Consider the following 16,338-nt stretch of genomic DNA (forward strand, 5'->3'; position numbering starts at 1 on the left):
TTATTGATTTTGTAATTACATTAAAGTATTTATATGGGATATATCCACATGAATCAGAATTTAACTAAAACAGTAACAGTCAAAATGTACTGATTGCATTTGTTTGCAGGAGAGAGGTGAAAAAATAGATGTGTTATCTTGGTATCTTTCAAGTCCATACATGGAAATTTTCCCAAGTATTTCATGAAAAATGAGATTATCATGGTTAATGCATTTCATTTTTCACAGTCATTTGTGAGATTTGGTCTGAGCTGGACAAATCACATGTGCTAGAGACAGCACAGCAAATGTCTGCTTTTGCTTAGAATTGTGGTATACTGGTTTTTGTTTCTCTTATTTTTTTTTCTTTTAATTTCCACTTTCTGCTAAGCTTCATACAATAGAAGGTCTGGATACTCTGCAACCTTTGTTTGCTTGTTTTTATATACCAAAGGGAGCCAGCCTAGGTAAGAATATTATCATGGAAGCATGCAGAGACCTAGAGACTAAGAAAATTCCTGGCTGGAGTGCAATGGGCAGAGTCTCGACTCACTGCAACCTCTGCCTGCCAGATTCAAGCGATTCTCCTGCCTCATCCTCCAGAGTAGCTGGAATTACAGGCACACACTACCATGCTGGGCTAATTTTTGTATTTTTGTAGAGATGGGGTTTCACCATGTTGGCTAGGCTGGTCTTGAACTTCCGACCTCAAGTGATCTGCCTGCCTCAGCCTCCCCAAGTGCTGGGATTACAGGCATGAGCCACTGCGTTCAGTGAAATCTGCTCTTTTATGGTGATTGCCATATACTCTTCATAATTGTTAACCTAGTTTTTGTTTGTTAGGCCATCAACAAACTCTTTGATATCCATCACAGATGCTCTTTTGTGCATTTAGTTTCCGAGATAAACATAAGGGCTTTCTCCTTTTATAACTACTCAATGTATGCTGTTATTTCCACTTTTAAGCTGGACGAAGGAACAAATCATTATATGAGGCTCCTTCCTTCACTTCACTAAGAGAGTGAGGCATAGATACCTTCTACTTACTACTGAATATTTAACTTAAATGGGGTGCTGAACTCTCTATTGTCTGCCCCGTTTCTGTCTGTTTCTAGAGGTTTCTCTGCCTCATTCTCTGAATTTCTCTCTCTCTCTCTCTCTCTCTCACACACACACACACACACACACACACACAGAGCTGTCCTGTACTAGAAGCTTCCATTTCCAGGGCCTTTCATCATACCTAAATATAACATCTTCTGTGCTGTACAATTCTTCTTTTTCCAGCCCACTTTTCCTAAGTTTGGAAACATCAATCTGGTTACTAAAATCCAGACAGATATTTAATTGTAATTCTTCTCACAGTGTTCCTTTCTTAACACTAGCTCAATGATATAAAAATTTAAATCTAATAATTGGCCATCATTTTTCTTGGCTCCCACTATGACACTTCCATATAGGCAATGCCAGAACTCATGGCTTAAAGCTGAAATGAGGGAAACTCAGTAGATTTATGTAAAGTTCTGAAAAATCTACATCACAATTAATTTTTCTAATATCATATGCCACTTTCTCATTCCTTTTGAAAACACTATGCCTTGACACTGTTATATTCAAGTTTAATGTTCAATTCTGCCCACATAATTAACAGATATGCAGGGGAGTAGTGGGTAAGTCAGGCTAAAATGTTAAAGAATTTTAAAATCTCACAATAGTTTAGGGCTGTGACAAGACCTGAACAACAGATGAATATGAAAGTGAACCCAGAAGTCTATTAGGTTGAGCAACTAGTTATTTCTAATTAGGTAGAGTGTTGCAGAAGTGTACCTCCCCAAGTCAAGTAATTTAACAAGAGAATGTCCATAAGGCACCTGTAGAAGCATCTCAGAATAATTCAGGTCTCAGGTCCAGATGTAATGCCTAGATGCTGAAAAAAGACACATACTAAACTACTGCTCTAAATAAGATAATTTGGTCTGAAAACCACAGGTTATACAAATTTCGCTACTCATTTTCAATATTGAATGGGTTCTTAAAAAGATGAAGAAGACCTCAAAATATGCCTTAGGTGTTCAGAATGATTTTCTTACTAGTATTATTCAGCAAGTGCGTGCCACACATATTTTGTTGCATTTGCTAGAAAGCCCACTCCAACTGGCTAAAAGAATAAAGGAAATGTACTAGTTCATGTAACTGAAAAGTTCAGAAGTAGAGAAGGCTGTAAACTATTCAATAAGCTTTATTCAACCAACAGTGATATTGCCAATTTTCCCATTTTTCTTACATCTCCCTTTCCTCTTTGCCTTTATAGTCAATTACAGCTATGTTATCCCTTATAACTGCCCATAAAGTGAGGAGAGATATTCTTTCATGAAAACATTACTGAATATGTATTATTAAAAAGACAAATGATAAGCATTGTTGAGGATGTGGACACTGTTGGTGGGGAATGTAACTTAATACAGCAGTACCCCCTTATTCTAAAAGGATAAATTTCAAGACTCCCAGTGGATCGTTGAAACCACAGATACATATTATGTTTGTCCCTATACATACAAACCTGTAATAAAATTTAACTTAGGAGTTAGGCATAATACAAGATTAACAGCAATAAATAATAAAATAGGACAATGATAACAATATGCCATAATAAAAGCTATATACCTATGGACTCTCACTGTCTCAATATATATTATGGTCTGTAATACTTTTACACCATGGTTGACCATGGGTGACTGAAACCAGCAAAAGTGAAACCATGAGTAAGAGACGACTACTGTACAGCCATTATGGAAAATAGTGTGGAGGTTCTTCAATTAGTTAAAAGTAGAACGATCATATGACCCAGCAATTCCACTCCTGGCTATGTATTTTAACAAGTCAGCATACTAAAGAGATATCTGAACTTATATGTTTTTTGTAGAATCATTAATCATTGCCAAGATATGGAATCAACCTAAGTGTTCATCAACAGATGAATGAATAAAGATAATGTGTTATATTTACACAAGGAAAAACCACTCAGTCTTGAAAAAGAAGAAAATCCTGTCATTTGCAACAAGATGAGTAAACCTAGAGGACATAGTTGTAAGAGAAATAAAAATGGACAGAAAGAAAAATATCTCACCTATGTGTGGAATCCTAAAATACAATCAAATTAGTGGATGCAGCGAGTAGAATCGTGGTTACCAGGGGATAAGGGATTGGATGGGGAGGTTGGGATGTTGGTCAAAGAAGAAAACACTTCAACTAGAAAGAATAGGTTCTAGAGTTCTACTGTACAGCATGGTGACTTTAATTACATGTGATATTATTAAAAATTGCTGAGAGTAGATTATGTGTTCTCACTACAAAAAAATGATAGGTCGTTCATGATGTTGATTGGCTCAAACCAGCAGTTCTAAAATGTGTACATATTTTGAAACATCCTGTTGTACATAATAAATATATACATTTTCTCCATTAAAAATAATGAAGAGATGAATTCATTTTCATACACATAACACAATGTAGACAGGAGAATTATGTGCATTGAAGATTTTAGTTAGATATTTTTTCCAGAGCTGAACCAATCACTACGGAAAATGGGATGAGGTAAGTTTTGTAAGTTTTGTAGGCCAACCGGGGCCGCCCTTGATACTGGAGATAGTATTGTACCTACCAATAGCTGCAGAATATTCATACAGAAGTAAAAAGGATTTTCAGAAACAAAAACCTCCATTGAAGATGTATGAATGAAAGCTGCTGTAAAGTCCTCCTAATTTATATAGACATATATACATATGTAAATAATATAAATATTTTGACAAGGATTGTAACCATGTGCTACCTAACTGTGTAAAGGCTAAAAAGTAGCTTTAATTTTTCTCAGTTTTGTAAGTTCGGTTCAGCATATATATATATATATATATATATATATATATATGGATAAATATATAAGGGTATATGTATTATATATTTGGGAAGATATTTAATAACAAGATTGATGGCAAAGTTGCTTCTAGATATGTTAATATGCGTAATTCTTGAGAGTTACTCTTAGTCTTTGTCCTTTTTGATTTTATTCTTTGCCTTCTCAGAAAATATGCATAGGTAGCATTTGGCCATTTGCTTGGAGTAACAAGATTGCTGAATAGCCATAGAACTTTTGCTAAGCAGGTCTGTGAGTGCCAGGTATTGATCCAGCAATGTCCTGGCTCAAATCCATTTTAATTTGCTTTTCCATTTTTATCTTCCTGCAGGGGGCTACATTTCTGCCTAGTATGCTAGAAAATAAACTCATTGCTAATTATAGTGCTTGTATTTCTTCATATAACTACCAAGGACAGCACTGACATTGAATTTTATTATATAAAATAGTGTCCATATAGAAAATTAATGTGATTAAATTTTTTACACATGAGCCAAACATTCGTCATTTACCCCAACTCAAGGGAGGTAAGAAATAGCTATATGCTACCATTTATCTGATAGCAATTCAAGATGATCTTGGATAACTATGTTATATTCCGGCAAATACAATGTTTCATAGGCACATTATGGTGCTGAAATCGGCAGTGAGAAAATATGCCATAAATGTGGTACACACCGTTTTACCATTTAAATGGAAAAAATTGTAGTAGTATGAACAGTCCAGAATATTTTTAATTTCAAAGTTGTTATTAAGCTATAAATAAAACCGAATATCCTTCAATATGTTAAACACAGTTGAGATCATTAAAATTTTGAAATTCATCAAATTTTAGGCTTGCCTCTGGATACTACTATATTACCCAAGATACGTTGGCATTTTAAGGTTATTAGAGGAAAAAGTAAAGCTCCCACTGAATTTGATTTACATCAGGCTCATTATTGCTTTAGCTGTATTCCTATAAACTCTTAGAAACTGAAGTCAATATACAAATTTGCCAAGATAGAATATTAATCAGTTATTAGATTGTCACCAATGTCAAGAAACAAAAATAAGACAGTTCATTTAAATTTCTACTAGCAGTATAATGGTGGTTATCTTCATATAAAAATATGCATAGCACTCTACTTGCAGATACCTTGTTAGGACTTTCAGCAGTATTACAGAATGCATAAGATGATGGTCAATTTAGAAAAGAATGTTACTTTGAACATGGCGTATTACCTAGAGGTTATAATAATAAAAATTATAAAAACACAATTTACACTTACTTAGTGATCAGATTGTTGTCAAATATAAAAATATCTTTTATAAAATTAAATAAATGGCAAAATAAAATAAACATGTTACATAAGGTGAGGTGATTTTGATGAATCAAAACATTTTAACAGGGATTATAATCATGTGCTACCTGATGGTTCAATGTCTAAAAAGCAGTGTTTTAATTTTTAATATTTTATCTCAGTTTTGTTGGGTATTTAAGAGAGGACAGTGAAGCTGGTCTAGTTTACTTCATCATGGCTTTCTCTAATAGACTTACTGTACATAATGTGTGTGAGGCCTTCTTACAAAAGCCGTCAATAATGATTAGATATACATTAGTAAAATATATTATTAAAACAAAAACCACAAAACTCCCGAATTAGTTCATGTGCATTCCCATCATGCACACAAAGGAAAATATCATTACATAAACCCCCTGTCTATTCCAGCTTAAGACAACATGAACTATTTTCCTTAACAATACTAACTTGTTACATAATTATTCAATAAAGAAATGGGGCCGGGAGTGCCAGCTTCTAACAGTGTGAGAAGTAAACTCTGAAAATCATTTTTGAAAAATTCTTGATGTGTTCTCACTTCAGCATGCATGTATGTATGCATGTATATAATCTGCTTTTAACATCAGCTAGTGGTAGATTTTTTAATGGGGGTATATTTCAGTAACATAATTAACTAGCACCATGTGGGCATATAGGTTTTGCCATATTCCTAGAAATAAATGCTACATTCTAGAATATATAAAAACACATGTTTGTGAATGTGTATTTGCAGGATGAGTTCTTGGGAGTTGAATTACTCAGTAAACTGGACACATACACATTATCATGCTTGATAAATCTACCAAAAGTTTATTTCTGTTCCCAATTCCATTTATGGTTGTATAGAAATATCATATTTTCTTATACATTTTACTTTTTACACATAAAAAAGATGTGTTTTTCTCTGAAAATTTTGAAATAATCTTTTATTTTGTAAATGAATTGAAAGCTTGAAATTAAATTGTGAAGTGTGTACAGTAAAATTAATGCTAAACATTTAGCAAATATTTTACTTTAATTGTTTAACATTGAAAAGCCTACAAAGTTGTATTTAAGAACACTCTATTCCAATCAATTATTGAAAAAATTATGCAATTTTTTGTGTTAAAGTGTCGTGAATTGTAATACTTATCAATATGAAATACTTTTCAATATGAAATACTTTTCAATATGAAATATACTTATTAATATGAAATGTTATATAAGTATTAATTGTAATACTTAATATGAAATTTTATATTAATGCTATAAGTATTATTATAGTACAGTTAATACTATGACAAGTATTGTAATACTTATCAACATGAACTGTTACTAATGTCGAGTTTTGCCTTTATTCAAAGCAGTTACTATAAATCCTACTTCAATGGCAGATTTCTTCAAGTTAGCTTCTTAAGAAAGCATCCTAATATTTAAAGATTGTGTGTGTTTGAAAGATAGATTTTTTTCATCTTTTCAGAAGGAGGGTTAAGTCTGATTTTGAAGGATCCAGTTTATCCGGGTCAGTGAAATCCAGAATGTTCTCTTTGGCATAATTAATTGTGAAGCTGAAGATGTGTAGATTTCTAAATCATAAAGAGATGATTTAGAAACATGTATACTGACTGTATACATGTTAGAGTCTCTGTATATGATTTTCCTTTCATGTGATTAAATAAAAACACTGGCAATTTCTTCTTATGTTTCTGAAATAATTTGGCATTCATAACTTTAATAATATGAGCAAACTGGTTTGTAGTATTTTGTCTTTCTCTCTGGTTCCCTCGCTCTCTCTCTCTCTCACACACACACACACACACACACACACACACACTGGCAGGAGAGGCAGAGAGAGAGAATCATTTCATTCCACTCTTTATTATTCTATCGGTCAGTCAAGTCTGGTCATACTTTCCATGTCAGAATTGATATTATCAAGAACAAAAATAACATATTTTCAAATTTGCTATAGTCCAAGAAACAAACACTTTTTACCCAGTTGTTTAAAACACGTGTCAATTCAAGTCTAGAAGGGGGCTCCTGGGTCTTTGCAAAGTTCCACTTGGGATCACTTCAGCCAAGGCTTGCTTTGAACTCCTAATGCTCCCTGCTCCTCCAATGAACAGGAGACACCACGCTACAGCAACATTAATTCTCCATGACATGCTGAAATTTTACTATTCCGGGGTCAAGATAAGCTTACCTTTGTTTTGCATTATAGTACTTTAAACTGCCAAAATTGGTCACTCAATAAAATTGAACTGAGCTAAACTCACCCCATTGTTAAGCAGATTTGTCCAATTATTTATTTCCAGATTAAGAACCAATCTAGTCCTGGTTGTTTATTGTTATGCAAAATAATCACACTTGTATATCAAAAGGGTGGAAATATTTATGTGGCTACCACTTTTTAATAACCTTTAGTGTTATATTAATGTTCAGGTTTCTGTATGAGAAATCAAGGTGCATTAGATCCTCATTCTAGTCACATTCTATTATGTAGCCTAAACATGCCTATATCAGATGTCTTGATTATAATACATAATGAATTGTTTCCAACCACATTTATACTTAGAGATATTTTTGTAACTATTCCACTGGGGGCACAGTTTAGTAAAGTATGTACGATTTTAAAATTATTGCACATTTTCTCTTTTCACTTTGATAATAATGTGCAATTCAAGAAGTTAGGACATAATTTGGAAAATATGGAAGAAAAAAATAATATAATATATGGGGAAGTCCTGTCAATCACTCAGCTTGAGATGATGATAAGGAGAAAATGTATTTACTTTGCAGAGTGTTACAGAAAACATTCACCCATACTTTGTGGTGTTATTTCTGTAAATTATTTGTTCTCTATACCGGGAGCACTCTAACTCACCAGATGACAATTTCTAAATTCTTGTGACTTGTTACCAGTCTCAAGCTGTGGTAACTAACCCTTTTACTCCTAGATGGCCTACAGAGAGATTCCCTGGCTGATTTCAGATATGATTTTTTTCACAGTAAGAATGCTAGTGGATAGAATAGTTGAGAGGAATATAATAATATAAAATTTGGGGGGTGTTTTCTCCCCTCTAGATATTTTCCAACTGGGACAAATTTTGTTTTCAATGCTAATAAAAAGAGCCAGACCTTCCTGTTCTTAGCAACTAAAGATCAAGATATTAAATTGAGACATCATAGAAGTTTTTGCGCTAATATGACCATATTCATGAGACTTGGCCCCATCCCCGAATGTGTCACTACCACACACATACAAACTAAAATTAAAATAATTTCTCAAGGACTGCAGATCTCCTTTTTCATTATCTCTACATCCATAGGAATTTACATATGCTATCATACAAATTATTTTTGTCAATTCGTCAATTTTCCTTCTAAATTATTACCTAATGAAAGACAGGGATTTTTTGGTCTCTTTGTTTATTTGTTTGTTTTGTTCACTGATAAATTCCTAACATCTAGAACAGTGCCTCAAACATAATGGGTGCTTCAAAAACATTTGCGGAATAAAATACAGAAATCCCTTTTGGCTGGAAAAATCTCTGTAGTCTCATTTTACATCTCTTCATGGATAGGTCAGAGTTGAAAGCTTTCATTCATCCAAAAGAGAGAAGGGCTCTGGTGAGAGAATGTGTGATTCAATGTGCAGGCCCTGGGGCCACGCTGGATCATGGCTCTACTTACTGGGTGATTTTGGGAAAGTTGCTCAACATGTCTGTGCCGTATTTTCTTAATAAACATAGAATATCACATTTTAACTCAGTTATCAAGATAAAATGTGGGTACACACCTTAGATAAACAACTTACTCATAGGGTCTTATTACCCTGATAGATAACTTACTGCTTTTCTACAGAGAGAAGGGCATGGTAAGCAATAGCACCAGAAGACATTGGATATCCTAGATTTTTATTATGGTGATTGCATTTTTTTTTCGTTTCTTTTTTTTTTTTTTTTTTTTGAGATGGAGTTTTGCTCCTGTTTGCCAGGCTTGAGTGCAAGGGTGTGCTCTCGGCTCACGGCAACCTCTCCCTCCTGGATTCAAGTGATTCTCCTACCTCAGCCTCCCTAGTAGCTGGGATTAAAGGTGCCTGCCACCATGCCCAGCTATATTTTTGTGTTTTTAGTAAAGACAGGGTTTCACTATGTTGGCCAGGCTGGTCTCAAACTCTTGACTTCAGGCAATCCACCCACCTCAGCCTCCCAAAGTGCTGATATTACAGGTGTGAGCCACCACACCTAACTGGTGATTACATTTTCATTTGGAGTCATTTATATGGAAACACAACTAATTTCATAAAATATTTAATAGAATTTTTCCCCTAAATGACGTTATAGATATTAGACTCTGAAAGCTGGCATTGGTTTAACTCACCATTCAGTGAACTAAAACAAAGTGTTTACTCTTTTTATTTTTTCTCTTTTTTTTTTTCTGTCTACATTTCTTCCTCAGGGAATATTAAAACTCAAAGGCAACAGGAGTATTGACAGAATTTGCAGTTAGTTCTGGGGTTTTCAATTGTCAATTACACTTGAGAACATTAATGTGTAAGGAGTTAATATTTAGAGTGTAAATGGCAGAAATAATTATATTTAGTTCTGTGTAAGGAGTTAATATTTAGAGTGTAAATGGCAGAAATAATTATATTTAGTTCTTTTATTTATGCTTTGTAAATTTCGTAGATGTTGAGTCATGATGTAATAGTTTAATGTATTTTATGAGTCACTGATAATTTAGAAGTAAGATACTGGAGAGTATTCGAATCAAAAACTTCCACTTAGAAAGTTTTCAAGAAGTTAATATAATTAACTTATTATATAATATGACAAACTTATATCAATATATAAGGAACCCAGATACACACAGTTCTGGGTTGGGTAAGACATATTAATAGGGGGTTATAAAACTATTAATTAACTTTATAAAATTAAACTGAGAACTAATTTTATTGAGATTTATTTTTATATGGAAGCAGAATGTTTAGAAAATTTCTCTGAACCTGAGAAATAAGTTTTATCCCTAATGTTATGACATATTAAATGATTGCCAGTAGAATAATTGCTATTATGGAACTCTGTCCTGTAAGCTTGGATAAACAAAATGGAGGAAAAGTGGGAGTACAAGTGGAGATTGAAAATAGAACAGTGACTTTTCGATAAACGGGAATAGTTTTAAGAATGTGTTTCATTGACTCCTAGGGTTTATCAACAATAGTTTTTGTAAACAATAGTTTATTGGTACTGAAAATTAGAAATTTCAGCCTTATTTTTAGCTGCCGTAACTCTTGAAAAAATAAATAAGAATGAAAAAGGTAGACATGGAGGAGAAAGATGAGGACCTACCTAGGCTGAGAGAACTCTAGGCACTTGGGTAAAAATTAGATTCCCAATGCCAAGCAGAAGACAACTCATCTTGTTGTTAGTATTTTTGTTCTCTCTATTCCTTCCATTTCTCTTCTAAAATCCCTCATTTTTCATGTACATCATCCACATTTTTCAGTGGCAAATTTTGTATTTTATCCAAGCCGCTTTTAAGTCATTAGCTGCTAATCACGACTTCTTGATTATCTATCTCTTTACATTAGCCTCTTTGGAGTATTTTGTCCACTGCTTACGAACTGCACTGCTTTCTTTTCTTTTTTTCTTTTCTTTTGCTTTGCTTTAATGTTTTAGACATTTTGCATAAAACAAGAGAAGCATTTAATGCAAATATTAATGCAAATAAAATGTGTCCTCAGAAGAAAGACCACCGTCAAGGTTTAGGGAGTGCAATGGCACAACCTCAGCTCACCGCAACCTCCACTTTCTGGGTTCAGCCAATTCTCCTACCTCTGCCTCCAGAGTAGCTGGGATTACAGGCACCACCACCACAGCCAGCTAATTTTTTGTAATTTTTTTTTTTTAGTAGAAACAAGGTTTCACCATCTTGGCCAGGCTGGTCTTGAACTACTGACCTCAGGCGATCCGCCCACCTTGGCCTCCCAAAACGCTGGGCTTACAGGCATGAACCACCACCCACAGTCCCTCCTCAGGTGCATATGCTGTGTATATGACCATGCCCTTGAGTGTGGGTGGGACTGTGAATATGATGGAACACCACTCTTGTCATTAGTTTATAATATATCACAAACCAAAGAATGTTTTAGATGTAATTAAGGTTTCAAAACAGTTGATTTTGAGATAATCACAATGGAGAGTATCCTTGGTGGGTCTGATTTATTCAGATGAGAGTCAGAACTTCAAAGGATCACAGATGCAAAGGGAGAAAGAGTCTCCCAGTCATTTAGAACAAGTAATCTGCCATGTTGGTTTTGTGAATTGCAGGGTTAAGCCCTGCAGGAGGCCTGTGGTTGCTGAGAGCAGTCACAGAAAGCCAGTTGACAAGAAAAAAGGAACCTCTCTCCTACAACCTCAAGGAACTAAATACTGCCCAAACTGTGCTAGCTGGAAAGAAGACTCCAAGTCTCACATGAGAGCTCATCCCTGGCTGACAACTTGTGACATCTTGAGCCCAGCACTCAGTTAATCTGTACCCAATGCTTATGACTTCCCAAAATGAACATGTTGACATCCTAACCCACAAAGGGATGCTATGGGAGGTGGAGGTGATTAGGTAATGAGGGCAGAGCCTTCACGATGGGATTAGTGTCCTTATAAAAGAGGTCTAAGGAAGACCCCTCACTCTTTCTTCCTTGTCAAGGACAGAGAACACAGCAAGAAGGTGCCACTTATGATAAAATAGGACCTGGTCAGACACCTATCCTTAGAGGTAATAAATCTGTATTGTTTTGAGCTTTTTAACTGTGACAGAGTGCTATGCAGTGGTAGAAAATAAATATGTGAGATTTGTTGTACCATAAATTAGATTTAATTGCTCATGGCTTACATGTTTTGAGAATGGGATCAGAACATTTTCAGTCCAAATACCAGATTTCTTAGCTATAGGAGACCTCTTTCTGCTCTGAAGCCCAGCACTGGCTTTTAGTTTGCTGCTGAGGTTGCTTTGCTCCTCAGTTCTTTTCCTGGTTTCACCACTTTAGGAAATTCTTTCTGTGCTTTCGTTGCTTTGTCTTGTTTAAGACTCTGAACACCTAGGGGGATTTCTCTCAGAAATCATTATGCCTTTTATTGAGCAGAGCCCTGTGCCTTTCAGGGACACTTCACCTACTGCTTCCACTCACCAGTTTGGTAGGGCTATAATAGCTGTGCACTCAGGGATAGCTTTGTGTGCCTTGTAGGAGACTTTTTAACCTTTCTGCTCTGCTCCAGTCTGTTAAGGGCCACTGATGCATTTCTGAATGGCACATTTAACTTGGGAAGTCTGCACTTCTTCTGTTGTGTCTCAGGCTTCAGCTGATTTGTAACTAACTGTAAGAGAGGTTCATGAACTATACAGGGAGGTGGAGGTTTCTTGTGGTCACTGTTTTGCTTCAAGCTATTGGCTTAATGCCATCATAAACTAGTTAAGAGTTTCTCAAATTTTTTAGATTTTTCTTTTCTAATTGCCCTTCATGGCATTTTAATGCCACAGATAACTGTGTATCTATTTATATATGGTGTGCATATGTGTGCTTTATACGTGAAAAGATTACTTTTTTTAACCCCATAAGAACCAACTTTCACCCCCTCAAGAGTGGTATTACCTCAATGAGAATGCACTTTCACCTGGAGTGTATGTTTTCTCTATGGATAGGTATTTTGATCGCCTCCTCTTCACCCTGTTGGGGACAGAGGGATTCTCATCCCAGGGTTATGAGAATCATTGACCACACGTCACCCAATGATGAACAGACAAAATTGACAGGAGTTTATTGATCATATATACTCACCCAAGAGAGAATAACTCTACATGTCATTCAAGGCCACATAGCAGTTGCTTCTGGGAAAGTTACAACTAGGGACTGTGGGAGACGAGCTTTATAGTGTGAAGAGGGTGAGGTGCTCACTGGTGCTCCTGGCAGGATGTGAATAGCTTCTCTACATGGCTCTGCAGGTTGGCAGAGAATTGAAGACCACTACTCAAGTAGCAAGAACTACACCTGGAATATTGATAAGGAGGTTTAGGTAGCTAACAGACCATATGTGCAGGAGCAGAGTTTGGAGGTGAACTTGCAAATAGGCCATGCATTAGTCCATTTTCATGCTGCTGATAAGACATACCCAAGACTGGGAAATTTACAAAAGAAAGAGGTTTAATGGAGTTATTGTTCCACAGGGCTGGAGAGGCCTCAAAATTATGGTGGAAGACAAGGAGGAGCTAGTCACATCTTACATGCATAGCAGCAGGCAAAGAGAGAGCTAGTGTGGGGAAACTCCCGTTTTAAACTCATTAGACCTCATGAGACTTATTCACTATCATGACAACAGAATGGGAAAGCCCCACCCCCATGATTCAATTAATCTCTCACTGGGTCCCTTATACAACACATGGGTATTATGGGAGCTACAAGATGAGATTTGGGTGGGGACACAGAGCCAAACCATATCAGGCCATTAAGAAACCCCCAACTTTATAAAGTGTCAAGACCAGCATGTAACATTATACCATAAGTTTACATCTCAACCCACAGTAAACTTTATGACTGGAGTTCTTGGAAAATCTGATTTCTCAGACTAGCCTACCAAGGCAATTACAGTTTGGCTAATTACTAACCCCTTCCATAAGAATTCACATGTCCACCCTCTGTAGCACAGTGGCTGATATTAGAAAAAGATCTCTTTATTTCTGGAGCTTATCCCTTTTTTGGAATTTGTTTAATTTAATTTTCTTTGTGCCTTTAGGCCTTTAATGTATTTAAAACATTAATTGTTATAGTTCATTCAACTCATATTTTTTTGTATCAAAGCAATTATTTCTGGTGACATTCAGCATTCTAACTAGAATCATAACTTAGATTTTTAAAGGAAAATTTATGAGGGTATCTTCCCATATTTTATTCCAATATTTACATATTTTGAATTAAAATGGTAATAGTTGTGATGGAAAAACACATCAGAGAAAATATTTTATATCATTCTAAATGAATATGAAGCAGCTTAAGACACATTAACATTTTTAATAATAAGAATGAAGCATTTATGAATAATATTACCAAGAAGTAGAGTAGGAAGAATCATTCTCCCTCCCTCTTCTAAGATGTCCTAATTACTGAAAGTGTTAATATGTTGACTTATGTGGCAAGAGACATTGACAATATGATCTCCTTGAGAGGGAGAGGTTATTCTGGATTATCTGGGTGAACTCAGAACAAGAATACATAAAAGTAGAAAATAATTATCTGCTGAGGTGAGTTAAAAACATATATAACTATGAAATACATGTTATAAATATGCAATAATCATGACTTTGAATATAAAAGACAAGTTCAAAGGCCACGCTAACAGACGGCCCTAGAAGCCAGAAGAAGTAAGAAACACCTACTTCCCTGGAGCCTCCAGAAGGAAACACAGCCCTGCCAACACCTTGATCACAGCCCAGGAAAATCCCTGCTGGACTTCTGACCGATAGAAGAGTAAGACAATGAATTTGTGTTGTTTTAAGCAAGGGAGTATATGGACATTTGCTACGGCTCATATGATATGATAGAAATGTTATTCTTTCTACAGAAGTAGAATGCTGACTCTACACAAAGAATATCAGTATTCAATATCAATGTCAATATTTGATAAAGAATGTCAAATGTAAGTGATTTGTAATGAAGTAGATATTTCTATCCCATCACAGATCCTTTCTTTTCTTAGTGAAAGAAAGGCTTCATGCTTTCGTGAAGACTTCTTAACTTGTTTTGAGTTTGAGTAGTTGCTTTTTCTTCTGCATTTGTGCATGTCCATAACATACATCCCACTTAATTTTACTATATTCACCAGCAGGCTTTTAAAGTGTATTCCTTCACTTCCATATACTACATCTAGAAAGCACCATATGCTATATCAAGAAAACTTAAAAATATTGTGCTATTTATATGCATAGAAGTTTAGAATTTTCAGGATACAGATATGTATGACAGTTACCTGTTCCAAGCACGTGTAACACTCACAGTCAGACATATCTGACGCTTGAGCACAATTCTGTCCCCCTACCATGAGCCCTAGAGTAGGAAGAAAGCAATTCTCCACACAAAAGAGCTGGCCTCAGAAGATTGTCCAAAACTTTATTCAATTCATTTATTTCCAGAAAGATTACAAGACTCAAGGTAGGAAAAAAACAGATTTTATTAACTTGCCTTCCCTGAAAGTCTGCATGGCTCACAACATCCCCAGGGTGGGTCTCCCTTTCATTACATATAGCGAGGTGTCTATTTTCCATGATGGAAATTTTATTTTCTTTAGGCTACATTCTGGGAGATTTCATTTTGACAGTGAGTGTTTAAAAGACAAAAATCTCAAGCACTGTAATCTTATCTTTCCGTGTCTAAGCGCACCAAAATTACAGCGCTTACATTCACCTTCCTATTTTGTGGTAAGAACAAGAAAAAAAGCAATTTTGCATAAAACGACAGGGGATAACCTGGGTCTGGAAGCCTTATACACTCTTGGCCATAGGCGATTTGAATTGAAAGGTGAATGTAACATTTGACAGGGATCTTGGAGCATAAAAAGAAGAAACAGAAGAAGAACTAAACCCTCTGAAAATAATAATAAATAGTTAGACATTTTATAAATATCTATCTATTTATCTACGCAATGCCCATTTCAAAGTATCATTTCTCGAGGACATAGATGCTGAAAAGCAAAATTTTGTCTGGAAAATATAAACCACGATTTTTCTTTCTTATTGCTATGGATTTCATTTTCATATAGTATCTAATAAAACATGATTTATGAATATATGCTATTATTACTAGAATGGAACCAGATTAATTTTTTAATGTGCATTTATTTTAGTAGAATGTTTTCTATTTCTAAAACAGTGGATATTTATAAGACAGTACAAGTGAACTCAGCAAAACAGTTGCAGAATCTTAAGGTAATAGTCTTATTTCTTGTTTGTGTTCGGAACACTGTTTTTTTCTTTTTGAATCTTTTTTCATATATGGCTCCATGCAGGAGTCCCTCCAGGCAGTGCTTCCCTACCAGCCAGCCCCTCATAGGTTATCTTCATGAGCGCCCAGTGGTCTGCAGGATACCGCTCTCCTAGAGC

Source organism: Callithrix jacchus, chromosome 1, assembly GCF_049354715.1.
Source record: "Callithrix jacchus isolate 240 chromosome 1, calJac240_pri, whole genome shotgun sequence".
NCBI lineage: Eukaryota > Metazoa > Chordata > Mammalia > Primates > Cebidae > Callithrix > Callithrix jacchus.